The sequence below is a fragment of the Perognathus longimembris genome, chromosome 2 (genome assembly GCF_023159225.1).
Source record: "Perognathus longimembris pacificus isolate PPM17 chromosome 2, ASM2315922v1, whole genome shotgun sequence".
Classification (NCBI taxonomy): domain Eukaryota; kingdom Metazoa; phylum Chordata; class Mammalia; order Rodentia; family Heteromyidae; genus Perognathus; species Perognathus longimembris.
Genome location: NC_063162.1, coordinates 50,720,717 through 50,733,216, shown reverse-complemented (window position 1 = coordinate 50,733,216; position 12,500 = coordinate 50,720,717). Strand labels below are relative to the sequence as shown.

At 38.8% G+C, this 12,500-nt stretch overlaps 1 protein-coding gene and 1 long non-coding RNA gene across 4 annotated transcripts in view; both read right to left on the bottom strand.

The window, feature by feature from the left end:
* Positions 1–12,500, bottom strand: part of Lrmda (leucine rich melanocyte differentiation associated) — a 1,039,777-nt gene that overhangs the window by 179,290 nt on the left and 847,987 nt on the right. The window lies entirely within an intron of this gene.
* On the bottom strand, positions 6,394–10,596 carry LOC125346502. Its single transcript, XR_007209949.1, has 3 exons — positions 9,914–10,596; positions 8,436–8,438; positions 6,394–6,404 (listed from the first exon to the last, which is right to left on the bottom strand). It is a non-coding gene; the product is annotated as an uncharacterized LOC125346502 (long non-coding RNA).

Genomic DNA, 12,500 nt, shown 5'->3' with positions numbered 1-12,500 from the left:
GAACTCTCCACAGCCTAGCTCTGTCTTCCCCAAGTCTACATATTTACCAAAATGCAATGCAGTCTGGGAAGCCTCGAACATGTCATCATCAGAGTGTTTCTGACAATCAAGAGGGTCCTGGTGTTCGTCAGGACTACTTTAGTCAAATCATCTGTATTTACTCTGCGTGCATGTCTCAACCTTTCAGTTCCTTTTCAAGTTCAAGAACCATCTTAAATGAGGCAACCACATTGGCCTCGATCTGTCAGGGAAGGGGGAAAAAAACCACATCTCAGAGGATTGCAAATGGACAGCATATGGCCTGGCTTGTTTCTGGTCAACCCATCCCTTCCCCCTCAGAAAAAAAAGTTCTAAGGGAATTGAATGTCTACTAGATTAATGGCTCCCTCCTGTCCTGCCTTTATCCTTTAGAATAGGTTTCTCTAATCTCTTTCAGATCTTCTAAAGCATTTACATTAAACCAGTCACTCCTTTAGAATCTAAAGATGCTGAGAAGATCTTCTAGAACCAAAGGAAGTTTCAAAACAGCTTTCCCTTTTTCTTGATGATAGAGGGTGGGGGGTTAGGAGGAAGGCTCAAATCCTACAGCCTGATTGTGAAAATGATTTCCACCAAGAGGGGAGGGGGGCAGATATGCAAGGAATCCAGTTTCCTGGTTTGTTCATCCCAAAGTGCTTCGTTTGGTATAAACAAGTCTATCAAGAGTGGTTATGGACCGGTGTCAATGGCTCATGCCTGTAATCCTAGCTACTCAGGAGGCTTGGATCTGAGGACCTCAGTTAGAAACCAGCCCAGGAAAGAAAGCACATGAGACTCTCATCTCCAATGAATCACTTAAAAAAAAAAAAAAAGCCAAAAGTGGAACTATGGCTCAAGTGGTCGAAAACTAGCTGTGAGCAATAAAGCTTAGGTATAATGCTCAGGCGGCACCAAAGTAAAACAAACAAAAAAACCAGCAACAACAAAAAAGAGTGGAGAGAGCCTTTACCAGGTGGGATTTAAATGGTTCTGAGCATCCATTGTCTAAAACCATCTTCCCCATTGACCTGCACAATGGTTGGTCCAGCCAGTTCTTCTACTACCAGTTGTTGCACTCACTATTTTTCTCAGCAAAGTTATTTGTTTTTAGGAGACTTGTCATAAAGATATAATAATAATAATAGATAATAAAAATAGCAGTGGAAGCCAGGCACTGGCAGCTCCTGAGTATAAGGAGTGTGGTTTGAATCCAGCCTGTGCAGGAAAGTCTATGAGAATCTTACCTTTAATTAGCCACCAGAAAACCAGAGGTGAAGCTGTGGCTCAAAATGGTAGAATGTTAGCCTTGAGCAAAAGGAGCTCAGGGACGATGCCTAGGCCCAGAGTTCAAGCCCTAGGATGGACAAAAAAAGAAAAAGAAAAAATAGCAGTGACAATTACCATTCTTCTGTTAAAAAGCATCTGAACTTACCTAATTCTCATAACAACTCTATTAGGAGTTGCTGTGTCACTATTCTTCCCAGTTTAGGGATGGGAGATACAAGTAGACACATAATTTGTCCAGATTCAAGAAGCCAGATAGTGGCAAATCAGGAATTAACACAAGTCTGTCTTGTGCTCACTGCTACACCAGACAGCCATCGCTTCCTCTAGAAGCACTGGCAGGCACACTCTGCTGCTGCCAAAGTTCAAGAAACAACTCTTCTAGCACAGCTCCTGTTGGGCATCAGGCCTGCTGAACCCTGCTTCTGCAAATGAGTCCAAGTCTCTACGCCTTAATTGATCTTTTATTTGGGCTCTGTGACATTATCATGATAAGGCCTCCCTCATAATTCTTGAGAATTAGTGAAGCAAAGTACAAAGAGCACCTACAAAGGCCAGGACCCTAATCATGGCAGCCGTAGGATTATGGTGCACATTCCTTGGTATTAGCCAAGGAGACACAGATGGATCAGAGAAGATGATACACAATCAGTCACAATCTGGGAGGCGGATGTGAAAAGGCAGATGCACACAATGAGCTCAGAAAGGCAAAGCCACTGGGACACTGCGGATACCAGTGAGGATTGATGACCTTGGGAAACCTGATGGCTGAGAATCATGACTTGATAAAAGCTGTATCTGACTCACTGGGTTGCAGGAATGATGCAACCGGGTTCTGTTGATGCAAAGACCGTGAATTCCATCCAAAAAAGAGAGAAAACCCCAAGTCTGATCATCCAAGGCCAAGAAATATCCCTGTCTGGCATGAGGGCAGCAGTGATGATACACGACCCCTCTTGGGCATTCGATGACATATTTGTTTTATAGGACTGACCACCCACATGGCCACAGAACCCCAATAAAAGCCTGAGATCTTGAGACTTCTCAGACAATACTCTTTAAGCCCTACCTCCCAATAGAGTACATTTTTATTTTGCTTTTTGCTCTGTTTGCGTTAATAAAGCTCTTCCTTCTATGATTCCTTTGATAAGGACCAAAATCTTGAGCTGTGCACTGATGGCTCACCCCTGTAATCCCAGCTCCTCAGGAGACTGAGATCTGGGGATGGAGGTTAACAGCTAGCCCAGGCAGGGAAGTCCATGAGATTCTTATCTCCACTGAACCACCAAAAAGCCAGAAGTAGATCTGTGACAGAACACCAGCCTTGAGGACAACACTCAAGGCCTGAGTTCAAACTCCAGCATCACACACACACACACACACACACACACACACACACACACACACACCCCAAAGACCAAGTCTCCACCATCAAGTGGCCTGAATTGATGACAGTCTGAAGAAATGTAGGCAGCATCTGTTTCAGTTTATCTCAAAAGAAATAATTATAATTTCTACAGTAGACTTCATCAATAAAGGAAGGAAGGGAGGGAGGGACAGAGGGAGAAAAGGCAAGAAGAGAGTCCAGGTGGGAGGGAGAGTGGGTATATAGGTGGGGGTGGTGGAGAAAGAGAGAGATCGATCCAAGGAGGAGGAATTAAAATAATCTTCCTGAAAATCCTGATACAAAAGCAAGGCAGGGATGTGTCCTTCTGGCCATAAGCGTGCTCTGGAGAGAAACAGGAAGCTGCCTCCTTTGCTTCTGCATTCTTCTCAGGCTCTTGCCAACCCCTGACACATCACATTCTTCGCATCAATAAGGGCTGGTGCCAGTTCACACTAAATTGCCTTTGACTACATTTAACTGATCTAGTATTTTTTTATGATTCTTTCTTGTTGTACCATTTTTCACTTTTGACTTTATAATTCTCTGCTGAGTTTAAAGAAAGCTTTACAAGACTACCCTAGGTGGTTTTTAATAGAGATTTAGGGGCCAGGTTGTTGCTGTGGTTTGGATTCAGATTCTACTTCAGCAACAGGGAGAAATTAACGAGGTGGTTTCATCTCAAGTGCCCATTTATACTGGGAATGGACAGAGAGTTTATCTTCTTCCAAGCCTTGTAATCATGACACTACAAAGTGATCCACAAGAAGGAAAAAGTTATGTAGGCAATAGCTTCCACATCACAAAACCACTCCACAGTGTCCCTACAGCCCTAGGTGACTGGAATAACATCAAATCTGCAGTGGGAACACTTGCTGAGTGATGGGGAAGAATTTGATGGCACTCTGTCCTAGGCCAAGACAACGCTTGTTCTCCCAAAGTTGGGAAACTCAAATGACCCCACCACTGGCCATGTCAGCCTCTTTTGTTGGTCCTCCCTCTTCTCTGCTGGGTCTGCCTGCTCTACCTACTGCCTAAAGAAAACCCTGGCATCATCTGGACCTCAGTCTCTGGGGGAGATGATGTGACTAAAAGAAACTGAGTGAGACCATAAGTTCCTAAAATGAATTTTTAAGGATAGTTTTAGTTATTTCTTGAAAATATAAGCAATTAGTACTATGGTAAGATTTTGGTATTGTCTTATTTCTCATGATATAAAGTTTGCTTTGATGGAGGAAGGACAAAAATAAGATTAAAGTTTAATAAAAAAGCTTACTTCATTATGTCATAATAAGTACTACAACAACAGATAAAGTACTAAGAACACTCACTTTCACAATACCAGGCTTAGAAAGAAATAAACCCTTTCATTGCCTCTACCAGACTAGATTCCTTAACCTCAATTTATTAACAATAGTAAAATATACTTTGAATTGTAAGGTTTTCATTCCTGCACTTTTTTTATAGTCCTGCCACAGGGAAAAGGATCCTTCAAAAAAAAACAACAAAAAAAAACACTTGTTTTATTTTGCATTTTAAATTTTAAGGACATTCTACAATATCGTGTCCTTTCCTCTCAATTTTGTAGATTGATTGATGTTGAATGCTACTCCCAGTTATTGCATAAAGCATTTGGAAGTCTGCAGTTTCTTTTTTGCTTGCTTTTATTTTTTGTGTTTGTTTGATATTATAAACTAAACCATGGCTAGTTGTTTATATTTGTTTTTTTTTTCTAGGCTAGAGTTCTAGGAGTCTAATACTAAGATCTTCTGAGCTGGCATAAACTCAAACTGAGTAGAAAATAGTGGTTTTCCAACTTAGATACACTACCTCACACTCTCTTAGAAATACCTTTCTCACTTTCTGTATACTCTACACTTTCTCAGCACATGGTATTGCCATATATTTTTTTTAATTTTGCTGAGCCACTGAGATATAAAAAATGTTATTGTAGTTTACATTTCCACATTTACTTCCTTATAGAAAATAACTGACTTTTAGATCATTTGAAATATAACTCTTCATCTAAACTAACCATAAAATGCAGTACTTATATGGAGTAAGATCCTATGTGTACATGCATACTAGGTACAGTGCTATAGAGGTATTAGTTTACCTACAATTATACCTTCCTCTGCTACCCATCCTTCTTTACATGGCACAGCACAAGTGGCAAGCAAGGTCCCTTGAGCCAAATCTAGCTAAATAAAGTTTTATTGGAACACAGCCATGCTCGTTCACTTACACATTTGAATAGTTTTCACATTGCATGATAGAGTTGAAGTCTTAGCAAAGTCCATCTAGCCTTCAAAGCTTACTCTCTAGCCTTTTGTAGTAAAAAGTTCATTAAGCCATGATTTAGCACATCTCCATTTACAGAGGTGGTTACTCCCAGTTCAACATGACTCCCCTCCCCCAAATCTCCATCTTTTACAACAGTGCTTAGGCTGAAAACCTGGTAGTCAGCTTACATCTTTCTCTTCTATTCACCATTTACCACAAAACCAAGGATGCTAACAAAGTGTTTGATCTTCTCAGTCTGCTTTTCTATATCCACTACCACTCTTTCAAGGTCAAGCAAGCTTTCTACTGGCTTATACAACTCTCCATCCAATGACCAAGTCCCATTAGTCTCCATTCTTCCAGGCAAACACCATGTTGTGCTTGTATGTCTGTCTTCTCTTTCTTCTGAAGCTCCTATGTTATCAAAGCACTTCTGCCATCTCTTCACATAGCACAATGGCTTGCTCAACAAATATTTGACAATAACTCCAGAAGTCTTCTCAGTCCCTCTCAAACTACCAAGAGCCGAACATGGAAAACACCATTGTTTCCATGCCACTACTCGGAATTGTGTATGGTCCAGTAATAGTTTCCATCCTCCTAAGTCTCATGTCCAAGAGGACTAAGGGCAAGAGACCCTTGCTAATAGTATTTAGTGTAGTACTTCAAATGTCTAAGTGCATAAGAATCACAAGAACAATGTCAAGGTTTCACTCCCCACTGCTGAAGCTAAATCTGAATCTGTGGGAAGAGATAGTGAAACACATTTACTTGGGAGATAATCTCTACTATATTCTTCCATAGGCTTGAGCAGTATTTTTCTATAAGGACAGCATCTCGGTTACATCTCTGCAGCTCTATCCCACCCTACCACATTCTCCTAGATGGACAGATGAAATAACACAGAACTCTCCCAATTCTTTGCTTGAGTTCCAGACCTTGTTCACCCTCCTCCAATTACCAAGAAGCCTGACAGAGGTGATGGCTGTATCCACTTTTCTTGCTTTTCACTGACTTGATCATGCTCTCAGTTGATGAAGGGGCTAGCCCCCTACATGGAGAGACTTCAGTGCTCAACGCAGCTCACTCTTCTTTCCATATACCTTGTATGTGTCATATCTTCTAATACTTGTCTCATGAAAAAGGCATGCCAACATTTCTACAGCACCTACATTACCCCGATGTTTGCTTTAATTTTTTACTGCCCTCTCTACATTTGCAACATATTACAGATCATTTAATATGTTAAAAAATGCTAATAGAAGGGGGAGACCAATGACAAAACCAATAAGATGCTGTTAGTATTTATTAGAGATTTTTCTTATTAGACTTAATTATTTGCTAAATTGCATGTGACCCATTATCATTATGCTTGGTAGATAATATAACAAAACAAAATTACTAGTCCATTTTACTCAAGGACAACATCCAGCTTCTATGAGTTTTATAACATCAAGTGTTGCACAAATTTAAGGACTTTTTTCCAGCTTGCAGTCGGTGATTTTTAGGGGTCTATTTTCCTCAGAGGCATGTAAGTACTAAAATTGCATTGGATTGCGTTTTGCTCTCAGCAGGTGAGAAAGTGCATAGTCAATGGGTTATTTGCCATTCTTTTATTTCCACTTTTATGCAGCCACATGGAAGTATCTCTCTGGTGATTGTTGAAGTTTACCAGACACTCAGGAGACATCTTGTGCTTTCTTTAAATGCCATGTATCATCTCTAACCAAAGGGTTTGTCTAATAAGCCCGCAGTGCAGTATGCCTACTTTCAGCTCATGTTAATTCAGATTACAAAGGAGAAAACTTTTGCTATAGATTCTAGTGTAGGGAGAAAGTATGTCATATATGTAATGCTCATAGGGCTACAAACAGAAGTTCAAGATTTTAAATAGGTGCTAGTAATTACAGAATATTTAGAATCAGCCTAAAGATCTTCAGAATATTTGGTCTATTAATAAAGGACAATGAAGGGTTTATGAAAAAATCGCACCAGTGATTTTGCCCACCTTAAAGTGTACAAAAAAACTGAATTTAGTCAACCCAGCATTAATTTGCTTCCTTCAAGTGGCTATCACTAGTTAACCATTACTTCCATGCTTCACTATTACTCAGAGAATTGATGTTCATAATAGGATTCCTGAAACACTAGAAAATCCAGAAGTGCTTTTTCAAGTCATGAAGGAATAGATTAAAATGTATTCAGTGTAGTTATATGGCCCAGATTATTTGAGGGGGCCGGATCACACAGAACAGAGGAAAGAACATGGGTTTCAGTATTAGATCTGACTTTGGCCCCCAATAAGAATTCTTATTAGCACTGGGACTCTGAGTAAACAACACAATATCTTTCTAAGCTTCAATTTCCTCATATTTAAAAAGCAGATAATATCTACCTTTCGGAGATGTTTGGAGGATTAAACAGATCACAAACATATGTAAAACACCAGCACAGTGCCTGCTTTTACAGAAACATTCAATAACCATTATTAATGCTGATGTCTTCTTTCCCATGCTAATAAATCAGGAAGCCATACAATACATGCATGGGCCTCTATTGTTTTCCTCTCTATCTCTGCTTTTGCCAGAATGTGTGATTCATGAGAATACCTTCAACAGTGACAGAGTACAGAAAGTTGCCTGTGGATTGTCAACACTCAAAGATTTAAATGTGAAGAAGAGAAGGAATGTTTTCACAGAAAGTATTTCTTAATCACTTGGCCTTGGGGAAACAAATCTGCAAAGTCTCCAAAATAGTTAGAAATCATTCTCTTTGGTGGCTTGCCTCTGATCATTCTTATCAGTATTAGTCATTATCATTATTAGTATAATATGACTACTAATAGTGGTAGAAGTCTCAGAGATCTTTCTGTTAGTGCCATATTTAATATTTTATTTACTGCTGCATAATATTCAGTATCATGAAATATAATTTAATTATTGTCTTTCCTGGTAGTTGTATGTGAGGCGTGTGTGTGTGTGTGTGTGCATATAGTGTATGTATATATGTGTGTGCAGAGACACACACCCCTCCAATACCCAGTGTTAAACATTTACCACAACACTACTGAATTCTCAGTGTTTGATAAACTTTCCCTATAAGTCTGAGTAGTTTATGGAAGGATAAGTGGATGTATTTATAAACTTAATTTTACCTTTGGAAATCAATCTGTTTCAATTTTCTTTCTTTTTTGGAATCAGTTTTTCTAGAAAATTATCAATCTGATCTACATTTTCAAATAGTTGCACAATTTTAACAATTAGTTCTTAGGGTTCTTTTTAATTTTGTCTTGTTTCTGTAGTTTTTCATTTTTAACTGCATTTTTATTTTCCTTAACTAACATAATGAGTTAAACATTTATATATCATTTATTTATATACTTCTAAAAATTGTTCTACCTTATTGATAACTTTAAAAATTCCTTTCACTCTTCCTTGGTTAGCATAACAAATATTTTTTAAGTTACATGCTTAATACAGGAACCACTTTATCATTTACTGGTGTTGTTCTAAGCTTCATAATCTTTTCTATTCATTTAGTAATTTATATTCCATTATCATATTATTTTAATTCTTAAAGTTTCATAATACTTGATATTTAAGACTAATTTTTCCTCTCTGTCAGAATATCCAAGCTATTGTTATTGCTTATTTCTCACTGAAATTTGATTTTTGTTTAAAAATCAGAAACTTTGCTTTGTTGCTTAATTTTTGAAATTAACATGTATTAAAGGCTCTGTTTTCCAAAAAGTTCAGAGAGGTAATAATGTCATTGGTACTCTTCTCCTGTGCTCTATAGGTGGATTTTTATGGTGTCTTTCACTTGATATTAAAGACTAATAGAAAATTTCTGGATAGAAGGAAAATTTTTGCAATCTGATTACACAGTTACCTGAGAATTTCTACTTATTAAAATTTATTGAATTTTTTTCTGTGATGTAGTGTATTATTAGGGAAATTTGTGCTTACCAAAATGGGCAGAGTAATATTTCTAGTCCCATATAATCTTGGAGAACCCCAAGGGGTAGACTCTGTTTTTCTTTTCCCTTGTAGCCGAATAAGAGTTCTGTGACTACCTTGATGAGTAGAGCATGGCCATATTCACGCTGTAAGACTTCTGAGTGCTAAAAGGTGATCTGACTTCTTCCTGGCTCTTTGTCTCTCTTTGTGATGAGGAAGCCTAAGCTGGCCTATGAAGGTAGTAATATAGAGAAATCCAGATGGAGAACAGAAAGAGATATCCCTGGCCAATAGCCACCAGTGACCACAAAGCATTGGACATTTGAGTCTTTGGATGCCTCTAGCTCCCAGACATTCTTCACCTCTTCTACCGGAGATCCAGACATTATAGAACACAGAGAAGACATTCCTCTTGTTCTCCCTTGGAATTGCTGATCCATACCATCAAGGACCACAATAAAATGTTGTCTAATACCATTCAATTTGATTTGTTATATAACCACTTGAGCTGAAAAAACAATGAAATGAAATTTTACATGCACTTGAAAAAAATATACCCTAAATTAATAGGGCGCCAAAGTTTTACAAGAATTTTGCTATTTAGATTTCATGAATTCTTATTTTCCCCCTACAGACCTTTCATTAAGTAAGATAGGTACAGGAGAATCCTCTGTGAAAAGTATGCTTTTTCTTCTCCTATGGTTACTCCTCATTGAGTGCTGGCATTTCTTTTTGTTACATGGATACTCCTGTTTTATTTAACATGAGTTTTACTCTTCAGTATAAAGTACTGGTCTTTGTCTCCTTTAATGTTTTTCTGCTTGAATTTTACCTTGCAATATACAAGGAATGATCCCTGCTCTATTTTTGTTCATATTCACCTATTTTTTCCTCCTTATTTTTCTTGAGATGGAGTTTCATAGGCTGGCCTCAAACTCACAGCTAAACCTCCCACATACCTGGAATTATAAGCACAAGCCTCTACAACCCTTTTATTTCAATTTTCTAGGGTTAATTTGTGGGGATTTTCTTCTTTTCTATAACACAGAGAGTCAGATTTGCCTTAGATTCTGATCAACAGTCATGTCCCTTATTTATTTTCCAGTTAATTGTTAATTTGGGGGTGTCATTTTTAATAAAGAGAAAGGTCATGTTATTTCAAGCATTTCTTCTGATGCCTTGAAATAGCTTCTATGTCTTAGTCACATAACTGTGTTGCGATAATGAGTTTGGAATTCTTCAGGTTAAGTTGCCTCCTGTACCAGGGCCCCTACTTCAGCAAACTAAAACCCAACTCAATGCAAACAGTAAAGTTACAATTAAGCTCAACCAATCAGAAATCTCCAATTAAAAGTGGAATGTAGTCACTTTCCACTTTTGCCTATCAAATGATTTCTTTGAATTGCTCTGGTAAACATCTTATACACTTTTCCTTTAAACCTTCTCAGTAGAGACTTTAACTACTTGTGATCTAGTCCTGTACAGTATGCGAATCATTATCTGCTGAAATAAAGCCTTTAAGATTTTAATGTGCCTAATTTTACTTTCAATCTTGGTCTACATTTTTTGCCTTCAATATTGTTCTGGCTTCATCTAAATACCAGATTACTTACCCAGGCTCTTGACTATCTCTCATGTACCTTGACCTACCCCAGGCCCTTACATTGACCCTCCAAGTATCTTGAGTTCCATCTCTCAACCCTCCATGCCATCACTCCAACACCACATTCTTTGTACTGCCTTTTCTGATTTGCAATCTCCTTTATCCACCCATTACCAGCACTCTGCCACTTGAGCCACAGCGCCACTTCTGGGCTTTTTGTGTATATGTGGTGCTGGGGAATCGAACCCAGGGCTTCATGTATATGAGGCAAGCACTCTTGCCACTAGGCCATATTCCCAGCCTTCCATTTTCATGTTAGTACTTAGACCTAACATATATATTTTGTTTTCATCTTACTGCTTAATTTTCTCTCACACTACAAAGTGAAAAGCTTTCCGTGAAGAAAAGCTGGCCTGGTATAGGAACCAATACTTTTCCTTATAATATCTTTCCTTACTCATCCTAATAGCCATAGCTGACACATAACGAAAGACAAACAAACAAGAACTAAACACACTTATTTCATCAAAGTTTTTTGGGAAAGTGAAGATTTCCTCATGAAGACCCAGGACACATTCCCATTTTCATTCACAGACCCAATAACAGTCTGCTATGTAGAAATGAATCTGCACAGAAAGTGTGACCAAATATATTGGGTTACAGGAGGAAACAGCAAGCCTTGTTTGGGTTTTTCTTGTCTTCCTACTGTAGTGTTCTTTTCTTCTGGATTTTTTCAGGACCCTTCTGAAAAACACTTTATAATCCACTATCAGAAAAGATAGGGCAGAAAATTTCTTTAGTTTCTTATACAGAAGGTCAGAAGAACAGAATTCTCAAACTTCCTGGCTGGCTTCAGAGAAAGAGGGCTCTAGTTTCTTGGCCTGCCATAGGGATGAAGAATTTGAGCTTCTACAGCTTTTCTTGGGGACTGGGTGATAGAATTGAAGAGGGAGATAGGAGACAGAAAGATGAGAGGTCAGAGAGAGCTCAGTTGGTGAGCTGCTTCTGAGGATTCCCAGGTTTCTCCAGATAGAATTGCTGAGTGTACTTTGGAATATGTTATTCTGAACTCCAGTACTGCTTTTATGCATTTCTGTTTTAAACTAGAGACTTACTGTAACCACTGCCGCCGCCCCCCCACCTCCGGAGGGCTCCACACAGATACCTGCCACTTGTTTAAATCTGCGCCCAGTGCCTGTGTTACCTAGGTAACTGGCACACCTGGAGGCAGTTACCTCCCCCTTCTCTGAGGTCAGATCCAATCCACCTGGCCATACCTCCTGCCTTTCCCTACATAATCTGGCTCAACACAAGTCCTTTCTCTTTTATCTCTTGCTCCCTCTCTCTCTGTCTCTCTTTCATTTTCTCTCTTTCTCTCTCTCTCTCTTGTCTCCTCATATCTCCATCTTGTTGGACTGGCAGTTTGCTCTCCCCTCAATAAATTCATTTCTCCTGAACCATGTGGTGGGTTTCCTTTCCGGTGAACCTTACATTTACCACACAGTCCATGTTTAGTAGGTATCTGCTGGATAAAATACTATTTTCTAAGCACTTGGAAGAAGAAAGAAGAGGGTAGAGTAGGGTCTTCCTGCTCTCTTAGCTCCTCTGTGCTTCACAATTGCCCAAATACGGCAGTATACACTGCCCTTCTTCACGAGAACACTGATTATTTGATTTCAACACTGTATTTAGTAAAAATTCCAGAGAGATTCCAGGAGAGCAGATGAAGAAAGGGAGAAATTAGACATAAGAAAGAATACTGTCTCTTGAGAAAAGAAAACTTGTGCAGGAGGACTGTTGTATGGTTTTCCTTAATCAAAAATAAAAAAGGACTGTGTCTTATCCTCTTGGATTCTCCTTGATTTGGAAGAAACCAATGAGCTATAGTAAGATAAATAAAGGAAAAAAGAGCTAATCCACAGGGGAGAAGATGTTTTATTACTCTCCCACAGATGTCTGTCCTAAAAAC